The sequence below is a fragment of the Zea mays genome, chromosome 1, assembly GCF_902167145.1.
Source record: "Zea mays cultivar B73 chromosome 1, Zm-B73-REFERENCE-NAM-5.0, whole genome shotgun sequence".
NCBI lineage: Eukaryota > Viridiplantae > Streptophyta > Magnoliopsida > Poales > Poaceae > Zea > Zea mays.
Genome location: NC_050096.1, coordinates 228,117,065 through 228,126,403, shown reverse-complemented (window position 1 = coordinate 228,126,403; position 9,339 = coordinate 228,117,065). Strand labels below are relative to the sequence as shown.

The 9,339-nt window shown below is 40.7% G+C and overlaps 1 pseudogene; it reads right to left on the bottom strand.

Annotated features, from left to right (window-relative positions):
- Positions 1-842: 842 nt before the first annotated feature.
- Positions 843-9,041, bottom strand: LOC103643362 (geraniol 8-hydroxylase-like; annotated as a pseudogene).
- Positions 9,042-9,339: the final 298 nt, after the last annotated feature.

The following is a 9,339-nucleotide window of genomic DNA, read 5'->3' as shown; positions in this document are numbered from 1 at the left end:
TGCGAGAGAGTGAATACAATCCAGCGTGAACAGTACGTGGGTACCCTTATCTTCTTTGAATCAATCTTCATCCTGTGTGTCCTTCGTCATGAGAAAGAAGTTCATCTCCTGGAGACGAAGGCTCCTGTAATAGCTTATGCTAAAAACAAATAGTTAATTATATTTTTGAGGACCTTCGGAAGGAGAAGGCTCCCAACAGTAACTAACTATTATGTACACCCTCAATTAACATTGGTTGTTAGCTAGTTCTACATAGTTAAAATTATAACTAATAGTTAGCCAACTATTTGTTAGTTAGCTAATTCCACTAGCAACTTTTTAGTCAGCTAACTATTAGCTATAGTGCATTCTAACGGGGCCTAAGCCAACTAATGGACTAACAATTAGCTAGGACGTTAGTTGGGGAGGGTTTGGAACCTCCACAAATAATTTTAGTTTAATGGCTAACCATTAGCTCTTGAGGTTATAAACAACACCTAACAACTTCAGAGTTCTCTAATCTTGTATTATAAATTAGTGATAGACCCAATCTCGGGATTATATCAATGACATGCAAAATAATATAGAGCACACATGCATAAAAATAAAACAACATACATCAATTAGATTAAAATATATTTTATATATTTTTTATGTAAACTATTTAAATATTAAAATTAAATAAATATTAGTTTCACCCATTATCTCCTAGGAAAGATGGCAGTACATTGCCTGTAGAAAAAAAGATAAAGTTGAGGGAGCTGTGGAGGTGAAGAGGATGATAACGCCTGTCGGACGCCGGAGCATGCTAATAAAGTTCTTTCGGCATCCCCTCTCGTGGCCCAATCCATATCGCACCACTTTATTCTTTGAACGATTGAATTATCCATTGTTTTATTGCTCCAATGTCTTAAATCTCATATACATACACCGAACAACACAAGAACAACAATGCAGTTCTTTGCGATACAATAGCTTAGACTGTCTCTCCAAAGCCTCACTCGTCTTATCTCTTATTTTAAATTTCACACTATCAACAATGCTCGTGCAAAACAGTGTTTTCACGGTCATATGCACGATTTAACGGTCACAACATTATAAAGTCAAATTGGTGTAGCCATAGCACACAGAGGCACAGCCTTGATCAAAGTCAGGCCAAATTTTTCATCCATGCCAACTCCTCTTCCTTCAATCTCAACTGGAAGCCTCCATGTGAACTGATTCAACAGTGACGCAAGAAGCAGATGCACCATCCTAATCGCCAGCGGCATCCCAGGGCAGATCCGGCGTCCTCCGCCGAACGGGATGAGATCAAAATCCCCACCTCTCAGATCAACTGTCTTCCCCAAAAACCTCTCGGGCATAAACGTCTCGGGTTCAGGCCATGTTTCTTTGTCTCGACCAACTGCCCATATGTTTATGAACATACGACAGCCTCTAGGGATGGTGTACCCCATTACTTTTGTGTCGACTGGAGCACGCCGCGGTAGCAGCGGGACGGAGGGATGTAGCCTGAAAGTTTCTCCGCGGTAGCTTGGAGATAGGGCAGCTGCCCAATATCAGTTTCTTCAATGTTCTTTCCTGGACCAATCACTGTAGCAAGCTCGTCGCGAGCTTTATCCATGGAAGCTGGGTTTTCCAGCAACTCCGCCATTGCCCACTCCACCGTGCTGGAACTTGTGTCGCTCCCAGCTGAAAACAAGTCCTGAAAATTTTAAAGGAAATGTTGATGATACAATCTTTTGATATTCTGCATGCAGTAAACATGAAATGCATACAACTCTATGAAATTATTAAACACATTGTCCTGTCGTGTGTACCTTCCAACATATATGGTGGCATGGTGCTCTACAACTACATATCAGCAGAAAAGAAATAATGTGCCCAACCCACTAGTCCACTACCAAGAGATGTCATAGACAGTAACAAGTTTACCAATTCCAATACTTGGAGTTCTCTCGGTGAAACACACATAGAAGCATTTTTCTTCTTGTTTGAATTTAGCAGATGCAATACGAGGATTGGACTGACCAATACCTCGAGCAAGATATAAGAATACACGTTAAAGACCTACAAGATGGTAGAATTCCAAAACACAAGATAGAGTAAGCTCGGACACGTAAAATTGGAGCCAAGTGCATGCAGACTACATGCACCAGATAAGTCCAGTGTTAGCCAGAATGGGGTACCAGAGAAAGCAGTGTCAAAGGGCAGACCGGACAGGGTCTCAAAGACCCACTAAAAACCTCGAGTGGATATGGCTAAAAGAACACCAAAAATAGGATCATGACTAGAGAGGGAAAAGCGTCAGTGAAAATCCATAGTGCAAGGCACCTGAGGAAAAAGGCTTATTCAGTGTTTTGTAGAGAAGAAATCATAGAGCCCTATGACTTATTAGAAAACTCCTATTATCACAGGATAAAAGGCACTTGGAGAAAAGGTGCAAAGTTCGCTTGATATCCAATATATAGCTAGTTTCAAATGGCTAACGATTGTGACAAACACCAAATTTCTCTAGTGACTCCCACCACACCATTTGTGGTGAGTGTGCAGAATGCTTTCCACGTTTTCAACTGCTAGATTGCTTGTTTTGAGCTATATACACCCCCCACATACTAGCCAATGAGGATTAGGGGGCATTGTGAGTCTGTCATTACCTTGAAATAAATACTGGAGCCATCAAAGATAGCTTGTATCTCTATCTCAATTAAGATTCCACACACTAATTTGTGTATCTAGGTTATGTGCTTAATACCCTAGTTTACCTTACTTGGCTAGTTGATAGGATTAGAACCTATGTTGCATAACTCTTTTAGGTAGAGATAGCAACACACTTAGTAAGATCTTAGTTGCACATTTAGATAAATTACTTTCTTGCATAGGTTTTTAGGTTGAATTAGAGACCTAGTTTAGTGCATAAGTTTTTAGAAAGTCTAATTCATTGTGCCCCTCTTAGGTGTCATTGTCCCTACAATAACCTTGAAAATCACATAAGTACATCTTGGCACTTTCTCCCTAGTTTTGAAATACTAGGTTTGGATACATGAAAATTTACATGTGTATGCCTTATGTTTTTGCAATGTTACAAAATTATTAGATTTTAGTAAAATATTTTAAAAGGCAATAATGGAATGGAGAGATTAGTTAGTCAAAGCAAAAAAAATACGGTTTATATATCTAACCACATTCTTATAAATTGGGAAGATTAAATTTAACTTGTTTTGGATAATGAAATTTAGTGCTTTAAATGGTCCATTACATATCTTACCATTGGGTATGCCTAATGAATTCTTAAGTGTCCTAGCCTTCTAGGGTAGTCATACTTAGCAATATGTGTCTGTGGCCTTTGGTTTAAGATCCTACGATCCACACTCTTGTTTCTCTAGGTCTGTCGGTTTAGCTGTTAACTATAGAAAAAATTATTATGAGATATGTGATGTGAAAAAGTTGTAAGTTGTTTGGTTGAAACAACTATGAAACCTTCTACCCCTCTTTGTATCTCCCTTAAATAATTATGAAACATCTATCCATTTTCACCCATTTGGAATAAGCAAAGGGATGGAAGCTAAAAGCAGGATCCAAGGTGTTCCAAAAAAATGGTACTACACAAAATAGAGGCTTTGAAAAAGCAGTTGTAGGTTCCACCTGTTTGGTAAGTATTTTTCCTTTTTTGGTAGCAAGATCACTTCTTAGAATCTAAACCAAACATAACCTTTAACTAGCCTCATCATTGGTGGATTTAATGCAGATGAGATTAATCACAATGCAGACACCTTGCATACCTCACCCTTGCACCACTACCTCCTATTTGTGGCATATTAGATTTACCGCTAGCAGACGCTAAACTAATTAACATGGTGCTCCATGCCACATCACCCAATAACTAACATTTCTTGATCAACATTGGACAATAGTGACCTATTGTCCAATCAACTACCAAGTTATCCTAGTGCCACAACCTTCTTCCAAGTTTAGAGATTTAATAAAATCCCACCTCTATTTAAGTTTGAAATCAAATTATGGTCATGTTCTTCTACGTGAACAATGGTAACATGAGGTCAACAATGGTTGGGGATTTAGGGATTATGGTCATTTTCTTCAATCATGACAAGGGTAAGGTGAGGACATCAAAGGTTAGGATTTCAAGCATATATCACATACCTATAACAAGCTCACTTACCCATGGCAAATGTTAGTGCTTCATACCACTGACTAGTAATTTCGTGATTATGTTTGGTTTAGATTGCTTAGCACATGGGGCCTAAGATTTATGCTTGTTTGAGCAGAGGCCATATGTCCTATCAGAGTGGTGGGTCATGTTCCTGAGCCTAAGTGCACAAGTATGTAGTAGGGGTTACAAACGAGTGAGAGGAAGTGCATCGAGGATAAAAGTTTGTGGATTATGAAGAAATCATGAAAGTTGTGAGGACTTCTATAGAATTATGAAGAACATTTCATAGAAGAAGAAAGGGACCAAAGCCACCGCTTATATAGTTGAGGTGGCAAGATTACAAAAAGAGGGTGGGTGTCCTACATGTTAAATAGCCTTCATGAGGGCTTCTTGGGCTAGTGTCATTGCAGCTAGTCATCATAGTTGTCACCATACTAATTCATGTATGGAAGAGATCATGGGAGGAGATGGTCACAAGTGAATGTGCCCATGTATAAGTTGGTGGAATAGAGCTATCAGCCTACCACAATGGTCAGCGAGGCATTTCCCATCTTCATGTTGTGTACAATGTTGTCATAGGGTTAGACATGTAATGTCCTGTGTTGTGTGCTCAAAGTATATCACTGGTACTTGGGGGCATGGTTATCCCATCATCGCCACTGACCTCTCTATGACTCTAGTTTGTAGGAGTTCATGCTAGCACAAATTTGGCATAACATGAGAGTATCCCCTATGAGGTCCTAAGTAATACGAGAAGGTTCGTAGCCAAACATGTGCCCTGACATAGAGGTGAGAGGCTAAAAGATTACCTTCCTCTAAACCTATTTTGTTGTCAGTCAAAAGGGTCCAGTAACTCAGTCTAGGCGGCTTTAGACTGGCCATTGGGCCCCATGATTTGAGTTTATGGTCAAACGCTATACTTTTGAGTGTGACTCTAGATCAGACAGGGAATAAGGAACTATCGTGTCCTACTCCGCAATTGGTGTGGGTACCCAGATTACATGTACACATAACTAGAGTTGAAGACAACATCCATAATTTGATTATGAACTTAAATACTTAACAATGTATTTGATTGGTCAGAAAAATTTCACACTAAAAATATATGAATGGTATACCTTGAAAACTAGATTTGTTTGTTAGATTCTATATAAGATAGTATATGGGTTTTAAAAAGATAATATTAGAATATCTCCACTAGATTACCAAAACCCTCCCTAATACCTAAATTGACACCTAGGAGATTTGTGTTGCTCCATCAGATTGCCTAGATGTTTTTGGTGATTAAGGTAACCCACAGGCCACAACCCTTCTCCCTTAAATGTCTAAGATCGGTCCCACTTTTGATCCTATTGTTAGTTGTGGTAGGAGGACTAGCTTCGATGGTGAATCTTTTCATCAACCATGTTTTAGTGCTTTATTGTGTGCAGTAGGGGAAAAGGTAGCCATGGTCGCAATTACACCTATGAAGTAAGGGATACTCACTCTAGCAACAAATATGATTTAGTCAAGAAAGTTGAGGCAGACATGGACACAGTCACTACCACACCGGCCTCTCCTTAGAGGATAATGACCATTTCTTGGTGGCGATCAGGGATTCCTTGGTGGATCAAAATCTTCCACATGAAGACTTGCCCTTGCCATCCTTAGGCCCACCATTGTAGGTTGTCCCATTGTGAGGAGAAACCTCTACACTCCATACTATGGAAGAAGAAAATACCACCCAATAGAGGAGGAGGGAGGAACACTAATGCTAACATGAGAGAAGGGAGCGAGAGGCAATAGTGAAAAGATAAAAATAAAGAAAAACAATAAATTTGGGTCTGACATATGGATCCCACAAGACATACTAAATGTATGTGAGTTTTAAGTAATTAGTTAGAGGAGAGAAAAACATACATTATCAATAATACTAGATATCTTATCCATGCTACAGAGATACTCCTAGATAGTATATGGAGTGGAAATTAAGTGCGTATTTGGATTATATAAATTATAGATGTGTTATATTAATCCAACCAACAACGAATAGGCATCTAGATGGTTTGAGTATCACTCTTCAAGTCCTGAGTTCGACTCTTTATGGGAGCAATTTTTAGGCTAGGTTTAAAAAAACCTCGTATCTTCCAGGCCAAAGCACAGGTCTAAGGCTCAGTCTTGGTCGTGGTCATTCTCGCATGGGTTATGGTGCCACTGTGTATGGATGGGGCAAGGATTTAGAGGTTTTCTATGCCTGCATGAGAAGGTCTTCTTTCTAAAATATTTCCCGAGGGTTGTCTTGTCCCTCAAAGGTCGAGTTTTTTAATCTAACCAGCAAACTGGAAACATTCTATTTGGTGTATGAAGGGTTTGTTTGAAATGCATGAATTTTAAAAGAACTAGTACAATTTCATATTAAAAATAAAGGATTTGGGAGAACAAATGAAGGAGGGGTGGGGTGAGACATGTCCTAATAGGATATACCAAATTCTATAATCTAGGTATCCAAATTATTATAATCTATAGTGAGAATATTGTAATCTCTTCAGTATGCAAGAATGCCCATGCCTATTCATAGTTTACAGCTCTAACCAATATGGATAGGAATGCATGGCCCATGTTTAACAATATTAAAAATAGTAAAGTAGGCAGATGGTAAAGATAACTCCCTAACCTTAATCAACATGGTTACTACATCACCTAATAACTATGGTCAATGCACCTTTAATCACTATGGGTACGTGCTATATCCCTAATTAATATGGTTGTTGTGGCTACTAATTAGTATAAATGTCATTGTCACAATAGCCAACCAGTTTGGTGCCAAACCATATTGACAACGATTGCCATGAACTCTAATACAACAAGTAACCAAATATGTGTTATTGCAAAAAAAAAAAACTTACCAACTAGGTTGTGTGTGGGTAGGACAAGGACAAAATATTGACAAAATCATTATAGGCTATAAAATACAATAAGTCGTCAGCTAGCACACAAGGGCAACCGTAGTCATAACTCTTGAACAAACCCTAATTCGTAAAAATGTTGTCACCTCAGAGGCAAAGTATTGTAACAATAGATGAGCCTCTGACCTACGCTAAATTCAATAAGCTACCAATAGGGGGTAAAAATCGTCAAAACCATTGTATCATGTCTAAAACACATCAGATTGTCAAATAGGAATGCAAACCATAGTTAATCCTTAAAGCAATCTAAACCATAAAAAAATGTCAATTGAGGGACAAAATATATAGCAAACCTTACAGGAGCCGTAGAACACAACAACCTATCAGTTTGGGAGGACAAAGCATAGTCACAACTCTTGGTGACCTTAAAAGACAATAAGCTACAAACTAGGAGAGAAGTGATTGTCAAAATACTTGTTATGGCTCCAAAACACAACAAGCAAGTGATTGTCAAAATCCTTAAAATAGCTCCAAAACACAAGCAGCAGCTAACCGTCGATGTGGTCTAAACTATAGTCATAACTCTTGAAACAACCCTAAATAACAACAACCCTTTCTTGGAACGGGTGAACACGATTTAATATTTGCGCTGTGTACCAAAGTGTCAGGTACAATAGATATATACCTATATATTCTAGTTGTACGTGAATCGAAGACTTCTAAGACATATAACATGACAATTTTTAAATAGACGAGGAATTATAATGACATTTAAAAATAGGCGAACAATTCTCTTATCCACGAAAATTGCAAAAAGGATCAAAAAAAAAACCCATAAATAACAAGATAGCTAAGATCATTTAAGGAGGCGCGAGAATCGGACGAGTTACCAAACGATACTTATTTATACTCGCACGCACCCCGCAACGTGTAGAGAATCCAATTATCTATGTTAGACGGGATAGTCCCGCGTAATAAGAGAGCTGGATTCCAAAAAAAATTCAGCTTTGACTAAGGTTTACCGTAAAGAGTGAACGGAGTGTGTCGCGATCCAGCTTCGCCGTATTGTCGTCGTCCTGAGCGGCGTCCAGCAGAAGGTCGAGGAAGTCGTTCTTCTTGGACTCACCAGCCTCGCGGCTACGCAGCCTCCCGTCGATCTCTCGATCGAAGACCCGGTGCTGCTGCGCGAACAGCTTCGCCAAACGCCGCCGCCAGCCCTGCAGGTCGGCGGCCGCGAGCGGCGGGAAGAAGTCGGAGACGTTCGGACTTCCCACGGCTTCCATGATGTCCGTCACCACTTCCTGGAACTCCTTGGACGCGCCGTCGTTGTCGTCGAGGCTCGTCAGGTCGCGTGAGAACATGGTACGCGACAGGAGGTTCAGGCTGGTGATGAACGCCACTCGGCCGACGTTCACGGCCTCCCCCCTGCACGCCAGCCGCCCGACGTGGTCCACGAGCTCCTGCACCTTCTCGCGTCGGAGGTTCTGGAGCGCGTCCAGCCTGTGCGGCGCGAACAGCTCGGTGGTCATGATCTTTCGCAGCGCGCGCCAGCGTGGGTTGTTGGGCAGCCAGATCGTCGAGTTCTTGGCATGATCGCCAAGAGCGTCCGGAATGGTCCTGTTGCTGAAGAAGGCGTCGTGCCTCTGCATGAACTCCCGGGCGACGGCCGGGGAGGAGGCAACCACCGTGGTCACTGCGCCCAAGCGGAGGGACATGAGCGGGCCGTGGATCTCGGCGAGCCTGGCGAAGGAGCGGTGCGGCTGGTCACCGAGCAGGTGGAGGCTGCCGATGACGGGCAACGGGTGGGGTCCCGGCGGTAGGCCACGCCGACGGTTGCGCGCGAGGAGGCAGGCGCCGACGAGGGAGACAAGCAGCCAAGCAACCCATGGAAACAGCACAGCCATGGCTAAAACCTAAGTCACCAAGTGCGTCTTATCAGACGAGGTGATGAGACTATCGAGACGACGGGTGTTTGAATGTGCGTGGAGCCTGGAGCAACCTGCTTGTCGTTGTTGCCAGTCCAGTGTTATCTATATCTCTCGTTGTCTTCTTATATTCCTCTTCTACTATTTTCTCTAAGGACTCATTTGTTTCGTTGAAATTAAATTTCATTTTAATAATTATAATTTAGACAAAACTAATTAAATTCATATATATATAAATGTAATATATTTGTATATTATCTTAAATCATATGAGAGAGATAATTATATACTACATTCATGTTATAACGAAGCAAGTAAAAGAGTGTGTTATAAGTTGTACATTAGAAAAATAGCATGTAAATCTATAAAATCAATTTTTA